The sequence below is a fragment of the Ahaetulla prasina genome, chromosome 2 (genome assembly GCF_028640845.1).
Source record: "Ahaetulla prasina isolate Xishuangbanna chromosome 2, ASM2864084v1, whole genome shotgun sequence".
NCBI lineage: Eukaryota > Metazoa > Chordata > Lepidosauria > Squamata > Colubridae > Ahaetulla > Ahaetulla prasina.
In genome coordinates, this window is record NC_080540.1 from 77,716,297 (window position 1) to 77,743,929 (window position 27,633).

The 27,633-nt window shown below is 35.2% G+C and overlaps 1 protein-coding gene across 1 annotated transcript in view; it reads right to left on the minus strand.

The window, feature by feature from the left end:
* BSN (bassoon presynaptic cytomatrix protein) overlaps nt 1–27,633 on the minus strand; it is a 194,674-nt gene that overhangs the window by 103,912 nt on the left and 63,129 nt on the right. The window lies entirely within an intron of this gene.

Below are 27,633 nucleotides of genomic sequence, written 5' to 3' on the forward strand. Positions count from 1 at the left end.
ACAATATGCTAAACATAATACTTTTTGTAATGCCAATAAATCAGGAGGTGGTTGGCTTATATGTTAAGGAAAAGACAGAAAGCACGTACTATTGAAGGAATTGAATACAAGGGTAAAGTGCGATTTCAACAGGATAAAATTAAAAAAGCTTTCTTGGAATATTATACAAATTTATATGCCAGAGATACAATATTGAATATGGATATTGATAAATATTTGAAAGAATATAAGGTTAAAGGTTTAACTAATGAACAAAGGGAAGAGTTGAATCGGCCTATAACTTCTGAGGAAATTATTTTGGTAATAAAGCAATTAAAAATAGGAAATCCCAGGCACAGATGGACTTACAGCAATATATTATAAAAAGTTACAGGATGAGATAGTTGGTCCACTTATGGAGTTATTTAATCAGATATTGATGGGAGGAGGAGTACCACCATCATGGAGGACTACTTTTATTTCATTGATACCAAAAGAGGATCAGGATTGTACTAAGCCTGGGAATTATAGACCGATTTCACTCTTGAATAATGATTATAAGATTTTGCAAAAATAATGGCAAATAGGTTAATGGAAATTGTACAACAAAGGATTCACACTGACCAGTCTGGTTTCATAAAAGGGAGACAAATGAGGAATAATGTTAGGCAGATAGTGAATTTATTGGAATATTTGGAAAAGAAAAATCAGATTCCGCAGCGTTTATATTCTTGGATGCAGAGAAAGCTTTTGATCGTTTGCATTGGGAATTTTATTTAAATTATCAGACAAAATGCAATTTGGAAATGGTTTTACACGAATACTTAGGGCAATTTATGGAGAGCAAACAGCTCAGATAATAATTAATGGTAGTTTGACAGATAGTTTTAAAATTGCGAAAGGAACAAGGCAGGGTGTCCTTTATCACCTTTATTGTTTATTTTATCTTTGGAACCTTTATTGGATAAGATAAGAGAGTTAAGGGAGATAGAGGTATTAGAATTAGAAGATATGAATATAAAGTTAGAGCATTTGCAGATGATTTGGTTGTTATGTTGACTCAGCCTATAAATTCGAGTGTATATTTGTTGGAAGTAATTAATCAATATGGAAGGGTCTCAGGGTTTAAAGTGAATCAAAATAAAACAAAAGTGTTAACCAAAAATATGATTAAGAACCAGAAAGAAAAACTAGAGGAAATAACAGGATTTGAAATTGTAAAAAAGGTTAAATATTTAGGAGTCTTTCTTACTTCATCAAATGGAAAATTGTATAAGAATAATTATGATGTGTTATGGAAAAAAATTCAGAAGGAAATGAATACTTGGAAAAATTACAATTATCTTTGTTAGGAGAATAGCAGCTATAAAATGAATGTTTTGCCTAAATTCTTGTTCTTGTTTCAGATGATACCAATAATTAAGAAAGATAAAAATTTGGATGAATGGCAGATTGGAATTAATAAATTTATATGGGAAGGAAAAAGCGAGAGTCAAAATGAAAATAATGCAAGATACACGGAAAGAGGAGGATTAAAATGCCTAATTTAAAACTGTATTATGAAGCAGTTGTTCTTTCGGTAATAAGTGATTGGTTTAATTTGACGGAGCAAAGGATTTTGAATATACAAGGTTATGATTTATTATATGGTTGGCATGCATATTTATTGTATGATAAGAAAGTAGATAAAGCTTTTAAGAATCATGTGTTGAGAATTTCTCTTCTGCGTGTCTGGAAAAATATTATTATAAGTTAAATTACAAAATTCCTATATGGGTATGTCCTCGCACGCAGTAGAGAATATAAATATAGAACAGGAACAAGAAATGATTACTTATAAAGATCTTTTATACAATGAGAGGAAATTTACAACTAAAATCTTTGGATACATTAAAAGAAGGGAGGAATTATACTTGGTTTCAATATGGACAGTTAAAGGCTAGATGGAAAGAAGATCAGAAAATTGGTATCATTCAAAATGAAGAAAATCTGGTTAAACAAATTAGAAATCAAACTCAGGGGCATATAAAGAGATTGTATACTGTGTTGATAGAAATAGATTCTGAAAGAGATTTAATAAAGGATTGTATGATAAAATGGGCACAGAATATTCAAGAACCAATAATGTTGGAAACATGGGAAAAATTTGTTAGAAATGTTAAATTTACATAGCGCAGAATTTAAGGAAAAATTTTTATAAGATGTTTTATAGATGGCATTTAGATCCTAAGAAATTATCATGTATGTATCCAGATATGCAAGCGAAATGTTGGAGATGTAATTGTGATGATGCTACATATTTTCATGTATGGTGGACTTGTAAGAAAATTAAGTCTTTCTGGATAAGAATCTGGTGGATTATGCAGAATGTTCTGAAGAAGAAGATAAAGTTCCTACCGCAATTTTTCCTTTTGGGAATAACAACGGACTGTACAGTGATTGAGACTAAGTTGATTTTGAACTTAATAACAGCAGCACGACTGTTGATTGGACAATATTGGAAGAAAAAAGAATTACCCACAATAGAAGAATGGATATTGAAAGTTTCCAATTTGGCTGAGATGGCTAAAATCTCAGCCTTCTTGAAAGACAGTACTCAAGAAAAATATTTAAATGAATGGAAGAACTGGATTGATTATATTCAAAATAGATATCAGATTAAGAAATTTCGGATTGCTTTTGAATGAAGGATGTTATTTTTGATTTTAATGGAAGAAGTCAGGTTATGTGAGAGAGAAAGATTATAATTGTGTTAGATTTTAAAAAATTTAATGTATGACTGTTTTGTTTAAGGAACTATACCTTGTGTTTGCTCCGGGAAGTCCGGGGAGGGGGTTTAGGAGGAGGGAGGGGAAAAATTTAATTGTTGTAAAACTTTTTTAATAAAAAAAAAAAAAAAAGGAACTACAGTTGGGATGGGTAACTTGACCATTAGGTAAATTGGTCACTAAAGCTGCAATTATGCTTATAATTTTGCTTCAGCTTTCCTTTACTTTGCAAACTTGTAAAGACATACATGTGGGGCTTGGTCATAAAATCACTTTTTCATCACCCTTGTAACTGTGAACAGTCACTAAATGAGGCAGTTGCTGAAAAAGGACTACTGAATATTGTAATACCGAATGTTAAATCTACAGAGGAAAAGTTAGTAAAGTATGGAAGGAAAAGTAAAGAAAAGAGTTTGGCAGAATTCTTTCAGAAGAGTATGACAATGAGCAAAATTTGGGACTGCATTGTGTGATGAGGGATATGTAGAACCAAATTTTGCACTTCAGCAGATCAATGAGAAATAGAGAAATGTTAGGAAGGAAAATACTATCCTGATAATTTAGTAAACTTTATGATAAAGTGAATAAGCCTGAATTATGGAATGTTTTATATCAATACAAACTTGAAGGTTGATGAATATGCTGAGAGTATGCAAATGATGGAATTTCCATTTATTTCCATGATGGAAATAAAACATGAGTGTGATGATAAATGTGATGCTTAGTAAATGATCTAGCACAGAGCAGGGAGTATGATTCAAACATATAATTTGTCTTTGGTTACTCAGTATATTGATGAGAGAAGCCATAATAGGCAGGGGCATTTTGGTGTGGTGGTGAATATGTCTATACAATCAATATTGTGTTGTTGGTTAAGAACCAAATTGTTTTTCAGTGAACGTTAAACTGTATGATCCAACAAGGACCATGGATCTGAAAATTAATATAAATCAAGATAAATTCATGAGATCCAGATAGTTGCTTTTTATAAGAGAGGGGGAAAGAATGTATAATCTTAAATTATACATAAATAGCAGAAATGGTTGTGTACGAAAGTTTATTTTTACCAGGTTTTGTTAGATGCAAATGAGAATTAGACATGTCAGCAATAATGCTGCTTATCCTGAACGGGTGAAGTGTGATGGGGAGGTATATATTTATTCCTACAAAATGTTTTTTCTTTCCCAACATTCATGTATAAAAGTACACTTCAAACCAGAAAAATATCCCACATCAACAGCCAATCCAGTAGGGGCCACTGGTGCTATTGCCTTTTTATTGTTTGACTTATCTGCAGGAGATGACCAGGCTTAGCCGGAGGGAGGGGTAAAATGTGTCATCAATCATGAATCCATTCATGCCCACATGAGATCTAACTCCAGCCCACCTTGAATTCCCTTCTATTCTTAACTCCTGCTAATTTCCCTTTACTGTTAATAGTTCAGATTCTTGTATAGAGCATAATCTTGCAATGAACCTATATATTATTTTGAACTGCCTGCACTTCCTGATTTCCCTGGATGCTTGACAATATCATTGTGATGGAGCCTAGAGCCCAAGGAATAATGTGTTAGATTTGCTGATGTTCATGGCTGGTATCTGTTGAGCACTGTTGGATTTCAGGATTTAGTGACTGTGGTCTAGAGAAGAGATTTTCTAATGTTTCACCAGCAACTGTGGGTGCTTCAGAGGCAAAGTAATTTGCTCCTGGACTCCTATCTTGAACCTGATTAACTGAGCTGGTTTCTGATTGGTGCAGGTTGATTACACTGGTCTAATCAGCAGTTAGGACGTGGCTATAAAGACAGGAACCTAGTACAATCCCAGGTCAGTTACCTGTGGCCTGTACAGATGCCAACCACAGTTGCCAGTGAAATATCAGCAAATCTGTTCTCTAGATCAGGAGTCTCCAACCTTGGCAACTTTAAGCCTGGCAGATAGCCAACACTCCAGAAGATAGGCTCAAGTTACAGAAAGATCTTGACAGACTTGAACATTGGGCGCTATCTAACAAAATAAAATTCAACAGTGAAAAAAGTAAGGTTCTACATTTAGGCCAAAAAAACCAAAATGCACCAGTACCGTATATGTGGTACCTTGCTCAATAGTAGTACCTGTGAGAGGGATCTTGGAGTCCTAGTGGATAACCATTTAGATATGAGCCAGCAGTGTGCAGCAGCTGCTAAAAAAGCCAACACAGTTCTGGGCTGCATAAACAGAGGGATAGAATCAAGATCACGTGAAGTGTTAGTACCACTTTATAATGCCTTGGTAAGGCCACACTTGGAATATTGCATCCAGTTTTGGTCGCCACGATGTAAAAAAGATGTTGAGACTCTAGAAAGAGTGCAGAGAAGAGCAACAAAGATGATTAGGGGACTGGAGGCTAAAACATATGAAGAACGGTTGCAGGAACTGGGTATGTCTAGTTTAATAAAAAGAAGGACTAGGGAGACATGATAGCTGTGTTCCAATATCTCAGGGTTGCCACAAAGAAGAGGGAGTCAGGCTGTTCTCCAAAGCACCTGAGGGTAGAACAAGAAGCAATGGGTGGAAACTGATCAAAGAAAGAAGCAACTTAGAACTAAGGAGAAATTTCCTTAGCAATTAAACAACTTAAAATCGGTAAAGCACCAGGAACAGATGGTTTAACAGCTGTTTATTATAAAATTTACAAAATGAGATGGTTGAACCACTTAAAGAGTTATTTAATAAAATTCAAATGGGAGGAGATGTTCCCCCTTCATGGAGGACAGCCTTTATTTCGTTAATACCGAAGGAAGATCGAGATGGTATTAAAGCAGAGAATTATAGGCCTATATCACTTTTAAATACTGATTACAAGATATTTACCAAGATATTGGCTAATAGATTAATGCCAGTGATGAATCAAATAATTCATAATGATCAGTCAGGATTTATTAAGGGTAGGCAGATGAGATATAATGTGAGGCAAATCGTAAATTTACTTGAATATTTGGAACGAAACAACCAAGTCTCAGCGGCATTCCTTTTTTTGGATGCTGAAAAAGCTTTTGATAGATTGGATTGGCAGTTTTTGTTTAAAGTAATAGAAAAAATGCAATTTGGGGATTTTTTTATTCGTGCAATTAAAGCAATATATCAGAAGCAAACAGCACAAATAATAGTAAATGGTGGGTTAACAGAAACTTTTAAAATTGAGAAAGGGACGAGACAGGGATGTCCCTTGTCCCCATTACTTTTATTTTAACTTTAGAAATTCTTCTGAATAACATACGTGGTTCCGATCGAATAAAGGGAATTAGAGTTAAACATCAAGATTATAGATTAAGAGCTTTTGCAGATGACCTGGTTGTTACTGTATCTCAACCAATATACTCAGTAACTGGTTTAAAAGATATAATTGGTCAGTATGGTAAAGTATCTGGATTTAAGGTGAATCAGCAAAAGACAAAGATGATAACTAAAAATATGAATATACAACAAAAGAAGAGTTAGAAAGAACTTCAGGTTTTGAAATCGTTAAAAGGTTAAATATTTAGGAATATATATTACAGCTTCAAATGTTAAATTATACAAAAATAATTATGAGGTATTGTGGCAGAAGGTATGGAAAGAAATGGAGAGTTGGAAGAAGTTACAACTATCTTTGCTGGGAAGAATAGCGGCTATAAAATGAATGTTTTGCCCAGGTTTTGTTTTGTTTCAAATGATACCGGTGTTTAAGAATGATATTAAATTACAGGAATGGCAAAAGGGATTAGTAAATTTGTATGGATGGGCAAAAACCAAGAATAAAATTAAAAGTAATGCAGGATATAAGGAAAGGGGGTCTTAAAATGCCTAATTTAAAATTGTATTATGAAGCAGTTGTTTTATCATTAATTACTGATTGGATTAATTTAACTGAGGAAAGAGTTCTGAATATAGAAGGTTATGGTTTGTTATATGGGTGGCATGCCTATTTATTATATGATAAGAAAGTTGATAAAATATTTAAAAATAATATAATTAGAAATGCATTATTGAGGGTTTGGAGGAAATATCAATACAAATTAGATGGAAAGATTCCAATATGGGCAAACCGAGACACATGATAGAAAATATAAATATATATCAAAAGATGGAGGTAGTTACTTATAAAGAACTTCTTTGTATGGAAAAGGGGGAGTTACAATTAAAATCTAGAGAAAAGATGGGGGAAGAAGGGAAAAATTATACATGGTTCCAATATGGACAACTACAAGCTAGATGGAAATTAGATCAAAGAATAGGTGTTAAGGAAATTGAGGATAAATTGTTAAAACAAATGAGAGATCAAGGTCAACAGCATATTAAGAGGTTGTATAATGTATTAGTAGAAATAGATTCAGAGACTGATTTGGTTAAGGATTGTATGATTAAGTGGGCACAAAATTTTCAGCAACCAATAATGTTGGAAACTTGGGAAAGAATATGGGTGAGGAATGTTAAATTTACACAAGCGCAAAATATGAGAGAAAATTTTATAAGATGTTTTATAGATGGCATTTAGACCCCAAAAATTGTCATGTATGTATCCTAATGTACAGGCTAAATGCTGGAGATGTGATTGTGAAGATGCTACTTATTATCATATATGGTGGACTTGCAAAAAAGTTAAAGCATTTTGGATTAAAGTATGGTGGATCATGCAGAATATTTTGAAAAAGAAGATTAAGTTTACCCGCAGTTCTTTTACTAGGAATAATTATGGATTGTACAGCTATAGAGACTAAATTGATTCTGAACTTAATAACAGCCGCAAGACTTTTGATTGCTCAATATTGGAAGAAAGAAGAATTACCTACAATTGAAGAATGGACTCTTAAAGTATCAAATCTGGCAGAAATGGCAAAATTTCTGCTTACATGAAAGAATATACACAAGAAAAATATATTTTAGAATGGAAAATGTGGATTGATTATATTCAAAATAAGTATCAGATAAAAAAATATCAAATAGCATATGAGTAAATTTAGGAAATAATTTGTATTAGATATATTTTTGAAGGAGAGGGGAATTGAGAGTGTGAATAAGCGTGGAGAGACTAGAGATTATAATTTAGGAATTATTTTAGATTATGATTGTTAGTTTTGATACCCTGCATTTTGTTCTGGGAAGTCGGGGTGGGGGGTGGGGGGTAAAGGGGAAGGGAATTGGGGGGTTGAGGTTAGTGATGGAGTGATGGTTAATGTACAGGGATTATTGAAGATGTATAAATATAATTAATGTAGGGTCGGGTCTGACCAGTTGCCATTTTAGAACGGTGGGGAGGAAAAAAAGAGAGAGTAGGAGGTAGGAAAGAGGAGAAGAGGAAGGAAGAGGGGTAGAAGAGGGAGAAGAGTGTAGGGTGGAGGGAGGAGAGGAGGTAGATAAGAGAAGGAGAGGAAGGTTTGGAAAGTAAAAGAAGGTAGAAGAGGGAAGAAGGTTAAAAAGGGGGGTGGTGACTGGGCAGGCCCGACTAATTGTATATAACTGTACATTGGATGAATTATTTGATAAGATTGTAAAAATAAAACTTTTTTATAAAAAAAAAAAAAAAAATTCAGTCGTATCCTTAAACCCATACTGCCTGTGCAAGTAAACTTAGAAACATCCAACATTTTTTAAATCTGAAAAGAATTCAGTTTCAAATGCTGCTAATGCATCTGAACTAGTTTGTAAAATTTTATTTTGTTATATAAGAAAAGAAAGAAAAAAAGAAAGGTGGTATTTAAGTGAATGTAATGCCATTGTAAACAAATTCCACTTGCAACAATTAAATAACTTAACAGCAATAAAAATAGAATAGCTCAATAGCAATAAATTGTTGCACAGTATTTATCCCCTATTACTCCAGGGTTTTTGTGGGTTTTTTTTGCATAAGCATTTAACAGAGAAATCAGGTGATAGATTACAGGTTCAGAAGCATCTTGATTAGACTTCAAAGTTGTTATTATTATATAAATGTCCTATAAAGATACAAGATTTTTTAAAAAGTATCATTAAGAAATATAAGGACAAAAAGTCAATTCATACCTTATAACACTCAGCAAGATAACTATTAGCACCAGGAGGTTTTCTTATTTACATAGATTTAATAGACTCTATTATTTCTCAATGGGCCAACTACATAAATGGCTTAATCATCTGTAATCATTGGAAGGTCTATTTTAAAGTGATTAATTTCTCCCTCAGTGGTCTTTACCTTATTATTTTAAAGTCAACATTAAAAGTTTAAAAAAAGACTGATATATTAAATCCAAATCCTAATAAGGTATTCTTATGCTGATCATCTTTGATAGTAAGAATAAAATTATGTTATTGTTGTTTTAATCTAAAGTCCAATAATTTACCTTTTTCCTGCCTCTCAATGATGCCCAATAAAAGTTTACCAGCATTCTATATTGTCAAGTGTATACAAAGAGTTAAGTCCAATTTAACAGACCAACGTGTTGCTGTGTTTAAAGAAGCAACCTGGTTCAATTCCTGAGTATTTATTTCACTGCCAGCTTCCAAAGGATTCTCTCCACTCATCCCTTAACACGGGGAAATATTAGATGTGCTTCAAATCTGCTTGGGAGGCCAAGTCTTCTCACTAATCCATTTACAACACTGCTGAGCACTTGGCAATATGACAAGCTTCAGCCTCTTTCTGATAAGATAGTGAGTTTAGGTGGTGATGCACTATTTGTGCAGTTCTGAAATCAAGCTTGATTTTTTTCATGGATGGAACTGGGGATGCTGCTATTCGTAACAGAACATTATGAGCAAGACAGTTGGTCTTTCTTCCCTTCTCCCAGTCCTTCTTAGGAAACATCCAAGGTACAATGGCCACTGGTCATCATTCTTTTACTCTTTATGGGCCATGGACCACATCTAGGTCCTGGAAAGGAAGAGAGACGAGAGGGGAGAAAAAACCCCTTCTTTCCTTAATTCCATTTCACTAATTTAATTTCGTTTCACTAACTTAAGTGAGGAATATGTTTGGGGAGCGGGTGGGGTTGGAAGAGATGGAAAATTAGCAGTTTAATCTTATCTGAACTCTAATTGAAATGGGAATAAAGTGGGTTTCTCTCTTTGGAATTATCCCTTTAAGAATCCCAGAAGCTCACTTCTGAGAAAGAATTAGGCAAAATACATAATATCTGTATTTCAGAGACCTTTTTGATTTTATAATCTTTATTTTAAGTTCTATAAATAGATAGTATTGTAATTAGAACATATGTTTTACCATAAAGGACAGGTCTTTATCTAGGGAATACCCAATATACAGTGTGGTGAAACCTGGAACTATATTTGTGTTTTAAAAGCGCCATGGACAGTAATTCAAAGCTGCAATATAATATTTATTCAATTTTTAGCAGAACATGGTTAAAAATGGCTGCATAAGAGAGTACGAATGAAAAGATAAAATATTTATACAATTAGTCCCTATAGTAGCATGTCAAGGTTGCTTATTATTTTCCTTGTGCAAATGAAAGAAAAAAAATGTGTATCTCAGTGCTATTTTAAACATCAGAATGCAATATTATGCTCTAAACATTCGCATTTATAATCTTTACAATGTCATTTACAAGGTTACTCTAACAGATAAATAGTCTCTAGGGAATAATTAGTAGAACACTATTAAAATTAAATAAATACATAAAAACACAAATAAACATTAAATGTGGGATTTATATGGCAGCATATAAGCAAGTTGGCTGGTCCACAAGAAGCTAAGCAGGGCCAACCCAGGTTACTGTTTGGATGGGAGACCATCAAGAAATCTAGGATTGTACATTAGGAATAATATCAAAAGAATATCCTAGAAGAAAAAAATGGCAAACATTGTCTGTATTTCTCCAATGAAAACTTGATTCAAATGATTTTTTTTTATTTTTTATATAGTATCAGATTAAGGTGCTTCCCTTAATAATGAATTTGTGAATTTTGCACCTTTTTCTGACAGCTTTTTCACCTTTGAAGTGTTAACCACAAGTGAACAAGTACCCTGTAAAAATAAACGTTATGTAGAACTCCTGTGTCATGTGCATTGAAGGAAGGTGCTTTAAACAAACTGTCTTAATTTTAAAAAGTTTAAAGTTAAGTTTAAAAGTTTATAGATTTTATTCACATTGAAATTTAGCCATTTCTCTGGCATACATTTTTGGAATTTATCTAAAACAGACTTCTTAATGAAATCAGATATGGTCGACTTGTGGTGTTTTTATTAGCTTAGACTGTTATACCAACAACTAATTTCTGGAAGGCTATACAGCTATGTCATAGCACATTCCCCATACCTTGGTAACATTTTGTGTAAATTACTACAAAAAAAGTCTATTTATGGGATGTTCTTCTATTGGTGAGTGCCTACTTATCTGCTAAAGAAGCCATTATAAAAGAATGTCATTGACTCCAGTCTTATCAAATTCATCTCCACTGAAATCAAGGTTTCTTATGCCTTTTTTTCTGCTCATCCATTGTAACACACTAGAAAACAGGCTCTGTGCTCATCTCCTGTCTGGGTGTTTAATTGTGCTAGTATGAGACTGTTTGCTTCTGGATGTCTTGTCTCAGACTATTGCATCCAAGAATAGAAATTAATAGCAGATTGGTATCATATACCAAATCTTTATCCAAGTGGTTAAAAATATTGAGAAATAAAAACCCAGATCTGAAACTTGTGTGGACTGATTCTCTGCCATCAAGTCAGAGTTGACTGTTGGTGGCCAATTTATGGTACCCCACATCTAGTTTTATGAGAAATCACTGATGAGCATTTTCTGAATATAATTTTTGAGCTAGTTAGGCATCCACTTAACAGTCATGCCATCCAAATCACATTTAATTAGCTTCCTAATCAGAATGTCAAATATTTGCTGAAATCTAGATTTATTATTTATACAGCATTTCCCTAATCCACTGAGAAAATTACAATAAAAAATAACATAAGGTTAATGTGGCAAAACTTGTTATTAACAAATCTATGGTGACCTCTGATAATTAACACACTGTTTCAAGGATTTTACAGAACTATCCAGTTACGATTTATTCTAAATGTTCTCTCTCAAGTATTGATGCCATTCTGACTTGTCTGTAGTTTCCTAAATACTCCTTTCTTCCCAATTGTGAGGATAAACACAACATTGCTATCTTTTAGTCATCTGGCCTTTAACCAAATATCCAGTATTTCTTAAAAAATAATACATAAAACTTTATCCAGATGAACAACTTGCTCTTTCAATAATGTAAGAAAATATTCATCTAAGGTCCGGAGAATGAAATTCATTCAAATTAAATCAATATTCTCTGACAATTTTGCTATAATTTTTAAGTTTAATTTGGCTTTTCACAATTTTTGGTAGAATACATATTTTCATTCTGGAGAAAAATGAACCAAAACAGGCATTAAGTAGGTCTTGTTACCTATTAATATTTGGCTCTCTTCAATCAACAACTGTTATTTATGAGTAATACAAACTAAATTAAAGAATTATTCTTAGGAAGAAAATGAAATGTATCTATTCTTAGAGGCATTTTTATGGTAGAAAAGAAGTATGTATCTTACTCTCATTAACACTGAGAAATGTAAGCATTATTTAAGTGTATTTCAGCAGAGAGCAAAGATAATCAGTTATAATTTCTTTTAGAATGAATAATGGCAAATCAGGTTTGCTGCCATGAAATCTCTATAATGATTCTAAATGTATTATTCTATTCTACAGTATAGAATAACACGAAGACATCTGCATTATCTCTTTAATGCATCTGTATTAACATAGGTTAACATCTTATAAATAGAAGAAAGTAGAATTTCCTAGTGAAAGAATTGTAAGCCCAATCAGGCTTTTGAGTTGCATGGCAGTAAGGCCAAGCACTTATTTCAGGGTTCAAAAAAATATAAGATGGTCTTTCTCATATATATGACAAAATTGAGTTAGAAAATCAAGGAGTATATGAAATCCCATGCACCGCCTGCCCCACCACATACATCGGACAAACCAACAGAAGAATAAGTGCACGCATTGAAGAACACAAGAGCTCAGTCAAAAAAGAGGAACCAACTTCTTCCCTGGTCCAACACCTTAAAGCCACAGGACATGATATTGACTTTAAAAAGACCAGAACTATCGCCAAAACTGAACACTTTAACAACAGAATAATCAGAGAAGCCATCGAGATAAAAAAACGCCCACACAGCATGAACAAACGAGATGATACCTCCCGCCTACCAGCCATTTGAAAACCCGCCCTTATTGACAAACGAGTCCCTAACATGAGGAATGACACCAGACCCACACTCACGAGGTCCACACAGGATGTCACCACCACACATCCACCCAGAAAGCAGACCCAAACCCACACTGATCAGGAAGCACGACTAAGGACCAGAAGCCAGACCGCAGCTGCAACATTAGCCATTTCAAACCCCTCCAATCCATACATACAGCAGACAGACACCCACTATGAAGATGTAGCACGACCACAAACACGAAGCCAAACAACAGCAATGCAGCTCACCAGCTCAAATCCCCCTGCAACTCAGACTAATCTGAGCACAACCAAGACCCACCCAAACAGGACACACCCCCATCCAATCAGAGCACAAAAAAACCCCCATCCAATCAGAGCACAGCCAAGCTCCCACCCAATCAGTTCAAACCCCCACTAGCAGTTAAAAAGGAAGAAACAGCTGCAATCACACATTGCTCCCAGAAGCACGAAGCTGAAGCCTGAAGATGACGAATGAGACTTCGTCGAAACGTTGCCAAGACACTTCCAATTTTACGCGGGAGAAAACCCGAATAACCAAAGACCTACATATGACATATGATATATATATGACAAAAATGTTAGTATTATGTTGCTAGGAAGAATAAATAATTGGATTAAAATACATAAATCACAGCTGAATAATTCAATACATGTAATCTGTTTTTATTCTGATTTATGACTATGAATCATGATAATTGTATTTAATTATTTAAATTGTATTTAAAATACTAAATGTCACAGAATTGAAATATTAATAAAAGGGTTCATGTGATCATTCATAATGATCAACTCTGATTAATATTTAAATTATTATTTTTCTGCATTAAGGTAATTCTAAGATACAGATGCCCAAGGATGGAACTGTCTGCATGGAATTTTGTTTTATTTATGAATTCTGCAGTCACAGGCTCAAATGAATACTGCATAGATAAATACTGTAATTCCATTTGTCTGAAAAAAGAGCAAAAGCAGAAGAAGACAGAATACTTCTGTCTTTGATTGGTATCGTCAATGACTTCTGGCTAGAAGTTTTATAAGCAAATCCTGAAATTCTGTCAAACACAAATGCAAGAAAGAAAAAACTCATGGAGGAATCAACAAACTTATTCAACTGTAGTAGAAAAAATAATTAACTGGCCTACAAGTAATTTAGAACTAAATTGTACGGTTGTCTGAATTTAAGATGCTGGATGCTGGTCATCCCTGAAACCAGATGCCCTGTAATAACATAAAATTAATGTTAGTAGATTTGTTAATTTCTTAGGTTCACTGTCTGTTATATTTCAATCTAATCTATTTCAGCTGGTCTTGACATAGGTTTTCATTCTTTGATCACTATTTATTTTTTGTTACCAAGCAAAACCTTTATGATCAGATTATGAAAAAGTTTTACTCCATTCTGGTGAAAAGACAAGTAGGTGATTAAAAAAAGCTTTTAGGATATATTCGATCTTATTTTTTACTCAAAAGATGTCCTCAGACTTTCTTTCAAATATGTGGTTCTATCTGTCAACCATTGCTTTATATCCTGCACCACGATGTCTCTTCAGAGAAAAATATCCACTAATATCCTTGCAAATACTAAACCTATTTAAGAATTTCTTCCTACAAGGATTTCGGTGCAAGGACATATCAATAGTTCCAGAAGTGAATGAATTCAATCAGTTAAGTTTCTTAGTGCATATTTTTGATCCCCCCTAATACTTTCATAAATATAGAGGCATTTCCTGGGTAATGGAATGACATAGCAGTTAAGTGGAAGCTAATTTTATGGATATGCTGGTATTAGAATTTTAGTGTCAGTCTTTTAAGATAAGCCCTACCACAAGATATATCAAGTATTTCAAGAATATTACTTTATTGCTGTAGGGTGTCTATCTGTTTGTCTGCTTATTTGTCTGTCTATCTATCATCTATCTAAGATATATGCCGCAGTGGTGGGTTTCTACCAGTTCGCCCTCATTTGGGCAAACCAGTAGTGGCAGAGGTGGGAGGCTCCGCCCACCCGCCCAGACATCATCACGGACGCTCTCTGCATGCGCAGAAGCACTGGGCGTACTCGCAGTTCCGAACAAGTAGCAAAGGTAAATGGAACCCATTACTGATATGCCGCCAGACTCACAGCGACTCTGGACAGCTGGTATAATATTTGAATTTTGAAAGCCTTTCAGAAAATCCCTTTGCCCCCTCTTATACCAAGCAGAATCACCCTCCTTCTTTAGAAGGACTACCTTATTGAAGATAAACAGCAATGACAGCACTTAGACTTATATATTGCTTCATAGTGCTTTACAGCCCTCCCTAAGTAGTTGACAGAATCAGCATATTTCCCCCAACAATCTGGCTCCTCATTTTACTGACCTCGGAAGGATGAAAGGCTGAGTCAACCTTGAGCCAGTCAGGATCGAACTGCTGGAATTCAGCAGAATTAGTCTGTAATACTGCATTCTAACCACTGCGCCAACACAGCACTAATATTGACATATTAAGGCTGCCATAAGTATTATGGATACATTATTATCCATAAATCTTTCCATTAACGTTCCTGCTACAATCATTTTCTGAGACTCCTCCTCCTTATGGGAAGAACCTAAGCAGGTAGAGATATGAGGTTACAATATGCTGCTACAATACATTAAGTTGGCTACAGATTCCTAGAAACAGTTCAGTAACAAGAGAGGCCACTGCAAGCTTTCTAGATGAAAATACTATTAGTGGTGCTCAACTAAAAATAGTTTTAGAGTTATCCACAATAAAATTTTGTGCTTTGGAAAGACTTCACTGTAACAGAAAGGCTTTATTGTAATATATTCTACGGTATTTCTCTAGCTAGCTTATGTATTTTGTAAGGAAAAAAGCTTTCCAGTAATTCCTATGCTACAATATTAATTATTGTTTCTTCTTGATCATTTCATTGCAGTCATTTCAAACAGGTGGGCAGCAAAGTATCAAAATAATCATTACTAATTGACCAATGAGCAGCTACTACGTATACTTGGAAAATTTTCTGGCAAGTCATTGGTTAAAACAAAACAAAACAGAAGGGGTTCCTTGTAAATCCTAGGCAGGGACTAAAGTCTTGTTTTGCAACAATAATTATCTTGATGTTGTCCCTTGCTAACATGTCATACTGATTGTTAACTGGAAAGTCATTTTGCAATATAGAAGAAAATGAGAGATAATGTTAGATGTCACCCACATGTTACTGATATTAAACCATATTTCAGCAATAAAAAAAGGCTTTCTTATAATAACTAGACTAATTCCTGCCCTTAGATTTAGAAGTTTAATGGTTCAGCCAAAAGAAAAAGAAATAATTCTCAAACTTTTCACCACTTTATCAAAGAAATTAAATAGTATAGTAAACAAATTGTTCTATGCTACCCAGAGTCACTCATTTTGTAAGATGGGCACTATATAAGTTTTAAAAATAAAGCAAGCAATAAAATCAGTGCATTTTTCATGTCCCCTTTGCTGTCGAAAAGTTTAGATACTCACTTAGATCATTCATTAGATTGTTCTAAATTGGTCCACATATCATTCTTTTGAAAGATATTTCTTTTCTCAATGTGCAGTGTCTATTAACTTTAAGGAAGGCTAGAGAAAGTAGTCTCTTTAAGCATTAAATATTAAAAATCCTCCTTTATCTAACCAAAGGCATGAACACCAAGTAAATGATCAAGTTTCTCCTTCTACCCTTGGACAGCATATCTTAACATTAGTTACCGCTCCATGTCATGCTGTATGGGTGGCTGTTCTCAGGGAAACCAGTAAAGGAATATCTTTGGGCATACAACATGCTACTCAGTTCCTTGCTACAAGCATTTCTACATCTAAAATTTCTCAATTTTTTCAGATAAACTTATCTGCTGACTTTATTTTTCATCAGTTACACATAAATTATAACCATTCATTCTATTTCACAGTCAAACATAGTTACCTACATCCTCAATAGAATACCTTTCAGATCTATACTCTTCATTGCTTCATACGATCTAGCTAATATGTGCTTCAAATAATTTGGGTTCTCAAGCAGGGGTGGGTTCTACTTACCTTTACTACTGGTTCGCAATGGGGCTGCGCACATGCGCTTGCTGCCCATGTGCAGAAGCTTCCTGATGATGTCTGAGTCGGTGGGCAAGCCTCCCATCGGTTTTATTACCGGTTCTTGCAAACCGGTCTGAACCGGAGGCAACCCACCATTGTTCTCAACCAACAATACAGCATCATCTGGATAAGACAATCACACCCCCAACTAACACTGTCTACCATCCCTAGAGTATTTATCCCAGCTCAATGTTGAATAATTTGTCAAATGTTCTCATATGTTCTCATCTCTAAAATACCGTCACAAGTATTTCTTAATTTCACTTTTGTCCCAAGTTATTCCATCAATTTTAGTGCAAAAATTAGGATTATAGCCTATAAATTATTCAGGATCTGAGGATGAAATCCTTTAAATCAGGGGTCCTCAAACTTTTTAAACAGGGGGCCAATTCAGACTATTGGGGGGCTGGACCAGCTGGGTGGGCATGGCTAGGTGGTCATGTGACTGGGTGGACATGGCCAATTTAGCAGTCTAAACAATACATACAAATTAAACTTTAATTTGTTTTGTCCCTTGGGGTGGAAAGCAGGTTAGTGAAGGGATGTGGCTGCCTTGGGGTATGTATGAGGGACTTCTCTCTCTCTCTCTTATTCTCGCTCCCTCCCCCTCCCCTTCCCTCTCCCTCTCCCTCTCTCTGGAGGCTGGGGAGGCCAAAAATGGGTCCAGAGGCCTCCACATGTGCCATTTTTGGCCTCCCCGGCCTCCAGGATCCCTCTGCCGCCTCCAGAGGCCTCAGTGCCTCCTGTTTTTGGCGCCCTGACCTCCAAAAGGCGGATGGGGATGATGGGTAGGCGGGCTGATGTGGGCGGAGCAGCTCGTGGTCCTGTGAGGTCCGGATTAATGGCTTTGGTGGGCCATATCTGGCCCGCAGGCCGTAATTTGAGGACCCCTTCCTTAAGTGAATGAAAAAGTGATGTGGCTGTATATCATGGAGTTAAAAAATAACAGGAAATTGTATATTCACAAAAAATCTAAATTATGTTACCTTGTTGTATCCTATCCTTTCAAATGACGCAGGGTAGTACTATTAATCTCAGTTTCATACAGCACACAATAAATCAAAATTAAATAAAAATTTCATTTTCCTAAAAGAAGCCTCAACCCTCCTCTTTATTGCACTGGCTTGAAAATAAGAACAGATTAATTCTTTAACCAAGAAATAGAGATCTGAGAGACGATTAAATATTTTCTTCACTCCCGGGCTTACATTTGGCATTTCCAAGTCCCTGTACATAAATGTGGCTTCATCTGATAGCAGAGCAGAGAAATAATTTGAGCTAGGACAATAACAGACAGAAAAACTATTCCTTCTTGATCAAATATAAAAGATGAAAAATAACTATCTTGTTCCAGAGCCTCACAAAGCAGTATCTCTTGTAGTACACCACTCCAGCTTATCCGCTGGCTCTCATTCACAGCTCCCCTGAGAAAGGTAGAAGTGCAAAAATAAATAAAATGGTTTGTTTGTTTCTATTTGGAAACTGCTTTTGGACTTTGAGGTGGAAAAAAAATGAATCTTTGATTTTGTGTTTTGCTGACTAGATAGGTTTGTGATTATAGAAATAGCTAGTATATATTATTATGTAAAAGTAAAGTCAAGATAGTATGTCATTACCTTATTCTACTGCACCAAAAGGAGTCGGAAATCAATGCTTTTCTTTTTCTTTTCCCCTTTAGCCTACATTTTTCCTCTTCCCCCTTTCTTTACCTGTTTTCCCATTATTTTCATTTTTCTTTTTGTATTTTTTCTATTTTATATTTTGATAAACTAATAAAAATACTTAAATGACAAGAAATACAAGAAAAGACTTTTAAAAAAAATACATTAGAAAACTGATATTGTGTGGTAGGCTAAAGTGTAGTCTGTCATGCTACAATTAATTTTGTGTGTCCTTTGAATCAAACTTGACTCTTGGCAGCTGCCTTGGGCAAGTCCATTTAATTTTCCTGATAAGATTTTAGAAGTGGGTTGTCATTGCCTCCTTTCTAGAGCTGAGAAAGAGTGACTGGCCCAAGTTACCTAGCTGGCTTTGTATCCAAAGCGGGACTAGAATGCATGGTTTTCCCAGGTTCTAGCCTGATATCTTAGCCATCACACCAAACTGGCTTTCAAGATTGTTTCATACATATGAAAAAAAATGAATCTTTGATTTTGTGTTTTGCTGACTAGATAGGTTTGTGATTATAGAAATAGCTAGTATATATTATTATGTAAAAGTAAAGTCAAGATAGTATGTCATTACCTTATTCTACTGCACCAAAAGGAGTCGGAAATCAATGCTTTTCTTTTCTTTTCTTTTCCCTTTAGCCTACATTTTTCCTCTTCCCCCTTTCTTTACCTGTTTTCCCATTATTTTCATTTTTCTTTTTGTATTTTTTCTATTTTATATTTTGATAAACTAATAAAAATACTTAAATGACAAGAAATACAAGAAAAGACTTTTTAAAAAAATACATTAGAAAACTGATATTGTGTGGTAGGCTAAAGTGTAGTCTGTCATGCTACAATTAATTTTGTGTGTCCTTTGAATCAAACTTGACTCTTGGCAGCTGCCTTGGGCAAGTCCATTTAATTTTCCTGATAAGATTTTAGAAGTGGGTTGTCATTGCCTCCTTTCTAGAGCTGAGAAAGAGTGACTGGCCCAAGTTACCTAGCTGGCTTTGTATCCAAAGCGGGACTAGAATGCATGGTTTTCCTAGGTTCTAGCCTGATATCTTAGCCATCACACCAAACTGGCTTTCAAGATTGTTTCATACATATGAAAAAAAATGAATCTTTGATTTTGTGTTTTGCTGACTAGATAGGTTTGTGATTATAGAAATAGCTAGTATATATTATTATGTAAAAGTAAAGTCAAGATAGTATGTCATTACCTTATTCTACTGCACCAAAAGGAGTCGGAAATCAATGCTTTTCTTTTTCTTTTCCCCTTTAGCCTACATTTTTCCTCTTCCCCCTTTCTTTACCTGTTTTCCCATTATTTTCATTTTTCTTTTTGTATTTTTTCTATTTTATATTTTGATAAACTAATAAAAATACTTAAATGACAAGAAATACAAGAAAAGACTTTTTAAAAAAATACATTAGAAAACTGATATTGTGTGGTAGGCTAAAGTGCAGTCTGTCATGCTACAATTAATTTTGTGTGTCCTTTGAAACAAACTTGACTCTTGGCAGCTGCCTTGGGCAAGTCCATTTAATTTTCCTGATAAGATTTTAGAAGTGGGTTGTCATTGCCTCCTTTCTAGAGCTGAGAAAGAGTGACTGGCCCAAGTTACCTAGCTGGCTTTGTATCCAAAGCGGGACTAGAATGCATGGTTTTCCTAGGTTCTAGCCTGATATCTTAGCCATCACACCAAACTGGCTTTCAAGATTGTTTCATACATATGAAAAAAAATGGTTACTGTACTTATATAGTGAAAGAAGTAATATCAACTTATGGTGACTTTATGGATATAACTATTTCATTTTTTCTTGGCAACAATATGGAAATATTGTGCCATTGCCTTCTTTAGGGATTTTTTTTTACAGAAAATACATATTATCTATTTCTGCTACTGCCAGACATAATGTTGAATCTATACAGAAAGCAAATGGAATAAAAAAAGTGTACTAATCACTGACCAAAATTTATAATTCTATATGTGAAAAAAAAAGGCAGGAACTAGGATAGGAACTCTAGTGGTGTCTTGGAAAAGGCTAAGTGATAAATATTGGGAGGCCTAAGCCTAACCAGTATAGAAATATTATGCAGAAAAAGGAAAGTAGGTTAAAATAGACAGAAACAAGGAAAATATAAGGAAATATTATGATAATATTACAATAGCATGGAGAACTATAAGGAAATGAATAAATATTTAAAGATGCTATGCAAGAAATGATATTATTATTATTGTTATTATTATTACTATTATTATTATTCAGAGTCACTTGCCGGATTATGCAGGATTAATCATACAAAACATTTTCCTTTATTGTTTATTTATTTTGTTACTGAGTTTTTTGTACCACTCTGTTCCAGCCTAGCTCTGATGTATCTGCAGACAATGTCAAAATATACAACATAGAACATCAGAGTTGGAAGGGACCTTAGAGGTCTTCTAATACAATACCCTGCTCAAGCAGGAGACCCTATACTATTTCAGGGAAATGGCTGTCCAGTCTCTTCTTAACAATCCATATGATGTTCTAGATGAATTTATTATCTTTGGCTCTGATATACACATTTATTTCATTTTGTTTTTAGACATAGTCATTATTTTGATTTTTTATTTCATTTTTTATTTTCTTCCCTTTCCCCCCTCATTGATTATTATACAGAGCTCAGAAGGGTATCTTCTATTCTGTAGAAATGTTCTAAACAATATTCTATTGTTTCCTGATTGCTTATTTGTAACCTATGTCTATGTCATTGAGTGTTATATCATTAAGTGTTAAATTTGTACCCTATGACTTAAGTGTTGTAAGTGTTGTACCTTGATGAAGGTATCTTTTCTTTTATGTACACTGAGAGCGTATGCACCAAGACAAATTCCTTGTGTGTCCAATCACACTTGGCCAATAAAAAATTCTATTCTATTCTAGTGGGCAGACAATCTAGACTTACCTTGAAAAGATTACTTAGACTTGGAACTGAATATTTGGATAGAAGAATATTAGAAAATCCCAGAGATGTGGTCCAGACTGGGAAATTTAAAAAAGTATGGAAATTTTTTTTTATGAAAGCAAACCACATCCAAGAAAACAAAATGACTGTGTCCATGTAGTCACTAGACTGGAAGCCAATTTAAAGGAGGCTTGAGATTAATTAAATATGGTTAATATAAATATTTTCCATGTGTTCATTAATTTACCTCTGTGTCATAGTAACCATTTTGGAAGCAACTTTTGTAGAGTTCTAGGAATTACCCTCAAGGTTTTTGAGGGCTGCATGCAGCCCTTTGGGTTTGTACTACTGATGATTTCCAACTGCCCCCCCCCAAAAAAAAGCTTCTTAAAAATGATAATTAAAAAAAATAAATGAAAACACCGACTGCATTTGGAATCCATTTACAGTACTGATTTATATTAAGCATCAATCTGAGATTGAAACATGAAGTAAAACCATCACTTTCTGGTTTCTTCATTCTCACAAAGGAAAGAGCTAAATAAAATCAGAAAGGCTACAATACTGCTCATTCATAAAGTGGCAGTTCATCAAGGCTCCTTGATATAATCTGACATCCATAAGGAGCCATTGTTTCTCAGATTGTCAAATTAACATCAAATCTGTACAGTGCAAAGACCAGAATTAAACAAGGAATCTAAGAATACCACATGAGAACTAGAACACTCCATCCCACTCTCTTTTGCACTGTTCCACTTTCTCCATCACATTCTTAGGTGCTTTAGGCAATCGTAATGCCTGCGTTCCTTCCATAGCTCATGAGACACATGACACCCTGTTGCTTCTGCAGCACTGCTAAATTATTTTCACAAGTGATAACCTTCCTCTGAGAAGTCTGCTTCCTTTGCCAAGCAAACTATTCCACAGCTTTGCCACATCTCCCACACTTATCATTAGCTTTCCATCCAAGTCTTGCTCAAGTGAGACAAAGCTTCACTCCCTGGATTATCATTCTCCTTCAGAGCAGTAAGTCCCTATATTACAGCATTTTAGAGAGAGAAAGAAGTTCTCAGCAGTTGGAAATGCTCCATTTCAGAGCACTACTGAAGGAAACACTCTTAATGTTTACTTTCAGCTGATAAGAAGCCTTTCAAAATGAGGAATTGTCCGTTGTTGAACATTGGTGAACGTTGATTCCAAGGAAACAGAAGAAATAGGTACAGAAAAGAGATGATTTAATTGGGAAATCTCACTGAGCTTCATTTAGATTCTCCAGGTCTACATTTACTGCTCAGGTGTAAGCAAAACCTCTGAACCAGAGAAATATTATAGGAATTTGAGCCATTATTTAGCTTCTTGTTCATTCATTCATCATCATCATCATCATCATCATCACCATCGTCTTTTAATGACCCCATAATCCCTTGCGAGATGGAGTCTGGGCAACTTGAATGGAGCTGAGTGTTTAGTGGCCAGATGCCCTTCCTGTCGCCAATGCAGAGTTATATTCAGCAGATATATTCTCATTGTGCCCAGAGAGAGAAATATCTGCCTCTACCTAGGGTCGAACTCACAGCTTCCTGATTGTGAGGCGAGAGCTCCACTTCTAGGCCATCGCACCACTCAGCTTCTTGTTCATTCATATGTGAATAGAAGAAATTTAATTTGTATGGTTATAAGTAAATTATGTGTTACATCTAATAAAATGTTAAATTCTATATGTACAGTATGGCCATGAAAGGATTTTCAACAAATTGAAATTGCTGTATAAAAATATTAGCTTTACATGTGTAGACGTTTCCTATTTTGATCAGACAGACACATTTTGAAAAAGAGTACCTCATTGGGTTGGATCCATAACTGACTTTTAACCAGCAGGAAGGTCCTTTCCATTGAATTTCTAAAGCTCTATGCAGCTTAGGTCTAATCATATAAAGGACCTTCAATATAAATTTATGGGTTCTCAGGCCAGCAGGATAAGATGTTTTTAAAAGCAATTCATTTCAGGGATCTATTGGCTAACCGTAAGGGAAAGAGTCTTACTTGCTTTGCTAATTTTTGAAATAAATTAGCCAACTTTGAAATAAATAGATGACGATGAATGGGTGAATGAATATATGAATGATGATTTGGAGCACTATCAATATACTGTATTTTTAACTTGGTTGTAATTGTTCGAGTTATTTTTATTTTCTCATTAATTCATTGCTTTGGGCAGATTAGAGATAGCAAGAAATTATACTCCAAAATCAATGAAGAATTTAGTAATGCTCATTCACAAACAACATCTGCTGCATTTGGAAACAGTCCTGGTCATCCTTGAACACTTATTCAAATAAACAAAAGTTTAATTAGGATCTCCTCCACAAATAGGCTGTAGGAAGTCCTGTGATAGAAGGATCCTAGCAGCATGGATAATTCCAGATGCTGCTATTAGAGGAACTAAGTTTAGTTGTATGTCTGGTGTCTTAACATGTCTGCTAAATGCTTTGGGTTTCACTTAAATGAATGCCTTTTACTTTTCTGATCGTATAACACCAAAGTAATTTATTACTGAAAAGACAAAAGTAAAAAAAAACAATTGCTATAGGATTTGGAATGATACTCTTACAGATACGAAATTTGTGACTGTTCCCCAGGCTTTTGCTATCTTTATTTAATTTATTTTAAACTTATTCTCCCTGGTCTGAACAATTTTAAAATAAATATTGTTAGAAATTGCAGAAAATATTTGTAGATCAGATTATAGATTTAGGCAGAGGTTTGTCCTCCTAGAGTGCTGCATGGCTTCCAGATGTTTTGTTACCAAACTTGGTAACATCTTCAGTGGGTTTTGGGGGTGTATTGTTTGTTTATATAGATCCTGGGTGGTGGATTGGTCTTATGACTGGTTCGTTGGTCAATTCGTCTTGTGACTGGTGAACCTAAATAAATGAACATGACACTTCACCCGAAAATCCCATGGAAGATGTTATCTAGTTTGGTAACAAAATATCCGGGAGTCAAGCAGCAAGCTTGGAGGACAAACCTTTGCCCAAAAGTAAATACTGTATTTCCTACCATAGGGTAGAAATGGTTGAAATGCATAATTTTGTTTTTAATTAATTGATTTGCTTTTAAGTTAAAATGTGGGAAATGTTTTGAATAAACAAACAATTACTATATCAGTGCTGTTCAACAATGTTACTTGAGATTGATTTTGGAAGATTTAACACCAAAATTCTCCAGTCAGGAGGGCATAGTATAGTATTGACACTAAAGTAATGCTAATCCACTACTATATTGCCTAGCAATTTAGCTGAATCTATTTCTCATTCATTTATTACAGTTATTGCTGTAAATTATTTTTCTTTCCCCCACCCACTTTTTCTGCTCACTCTAGGTATTCTAATGGAGAATATTTTAATGGAACAAGAAATATAGAAATGACTTCGATTTGGGATATCATACTTCCAGTCACTGATTCTTTTAATTGCTCCAGAGAACAAGGATAAATTTGAATCCTTAATCTATCCAGCCTACCGTAGTGAATTGCAGCAAAATGACACACCAGTTTCAGGGCAAGGATTTATGTTTCATTTTAACATCTGTGAAAACTCATATGCTGCAGTCTAACCTTGTCATCAATCAATTCCTGCTTAAAGTTGTTACAAATCATAAAAACCTACATGGCCTGGCATCTCCTGATTTTAGAGATGACTTCCCTCTGTGTAAATCCATTATCTCCCAACATCAGATCAGGCCTGCTTTAATTACCATCTCTGCATGCTATGACTGCTTCTATTCCAGGAGCTCTCTAAGCTAACCTTCCTCTGGAACCGGATAACTTTCCCTCTTGGGATATAAGGTACATCTAACAGCTGCATCAATAAAAATAAAGTATATTCATTAATTTTACTATCACAATACTAATCTAACTGGGATAATCCAGGAAGAATTTGGTGCTTATGTTTATGCATACTGTATAGCAAAAAATACAGTAATGTCCATGAAACCTGTGAAAGTGTTCTTCGGGAGCAAGCTAGCCTTGCTTGCCATCCTGTAATCCTGTTTCTGCTTAAGGTTTCTGGTTAAATTGGCAATTCCTACCACGCTGTTCCAAAACAAGAAATGACAGTTACTGACCTGATAAATGTGAGAAGCTGGGCATTTTGTGCAAGAGCAGGGGGAAGGTTAATGAGTAGTGACCATATCATGAGCGAAAAGAGTAAATACAATGGGAAAAGTATTATGGCTAAGCAACAAATGGACTTTTTTTGTGGAGAAGACTACTGTACATTCTCATATATATACATTAAAATTTATTATTTCTTAAAAAAACACAACTATTGGCTTTATAAAAAGTAAAATATCCACTGAATTGAGCAAAATCCAACAGTGATTTTATGTTAGTTTTTTTCTCCTCTCCTCTCCTCTCCTCTCCTCTCCTCTCCTCTCCTCTCCTCTCCTCTCCTCTCCACTCCTCTCCTCTCCTCTCCTCTTCTTTCTTCTCTTCTTTCTTCTCTTCTCTTAATAAAATAGATGTGTTTTACCTCTCGCCTGGATTATTGCAATGCTCTCTACATGGGGCTCCCCTTGAAGTGCACTCGGAGGCTTCAGTTAGTCCAGAATGCAGCTGCGCGGGTGATTGAGGGAGCCCCACGTGGCTCCCATGTAACACCACTCCTGCGCAGACTGCACTGGCTGCCTGTGGTCTTTCGGGTGCACTTTAAGGTTTTGGTTACCACCTTCAAAGCACTCCATGGCTTAGGGCCTGGGTACTTACGGGACCGCCTACTGTTACCCCATGCCTCCCACCGACCCATACGCTCACACAGAGAGGGACTTCTCAGGGTGCCGTCCGCCAAACAATGTCAGCTGGTGGCCCCCAGGGGAAGATCCTTTTCTTTGGGGGCTCCTATCCTGGAACGAACTTCCCCCTGGTTTGCGCCAAATACCTGATCTTCGGACCTTTCGCCGCGAGTTGAAAACGTATTTATTTACTCGCACGGGGCTGGCCTAAGTTTTTTTGTTAAATTTTTTAAATTTCTAAATTTTAAATGAATTTTAATGGGTTTTTAGATTTTAAATGTTTTATAATTTTTGGCCAATTGTATAATAAGTTTTTTCATTTGTTCTTAATTGTATATTGTTACTGTTTTATTTTTGGCTGTAAACCGCCCTGCGTCCTTCGGGAGAAGGGCGGTATAGAAATCTAATAAATAATAATAATAATAATAATAATAATAATAATAATAACAACAACAACAACAACAACAACAACAACAACAACAACAACTAACATCAAGGTTGATGATGGTGATTGATAGCCAGATTGATGGAAGGAATGTGTGTAATAAAAGATTGTAAAGCTACTGACTTGAGGTTAGTGTGTGTGTGTGTGTGTGTGTGTGTGTGTGTGTCAGTCTTGATTCTGACAATTGCCTGGACAAGTCTCTGCAGTTTTCTTAGAAACGATTTCACCTTCTTCCTAAGGCTAAGAGAGTGTGATCGGCCCAAGGCCACCTAGTTGGCTTTGTGTCCAAGGCAGGAGTGGTAGCGGTTAAGGCAGATGGCTAGAAACTGGGAGACTGTGAGTTCTAGCCCCACTTTAAGCCCAAAGCCAACTGGGTGAAGAAATTGGAAAACCACTTCCAAACACTTTGCCAAGAAAGCTATAGGCAGGCAGTTGTTAAAAGAACTAGGATTGTGCTACCTTTATTTAGAACTCCTTTCTGCCTATTCTAATCAGCTTTCAGAACCAAACCTAGATATGTGACTGCATAAAGCAGCCTTCGGCAGCTGATGCCTCCAAATGGATTGGATTTAACATCCTTCTCAGATAGCACAGTCCTTGTTCATGCTGATTGAGGGCATCAGGAGCTGAAATTCAGTAAAATTGGATGGCATCAGTCTGAGGTTTATTAACATAGAACACAGACAATTT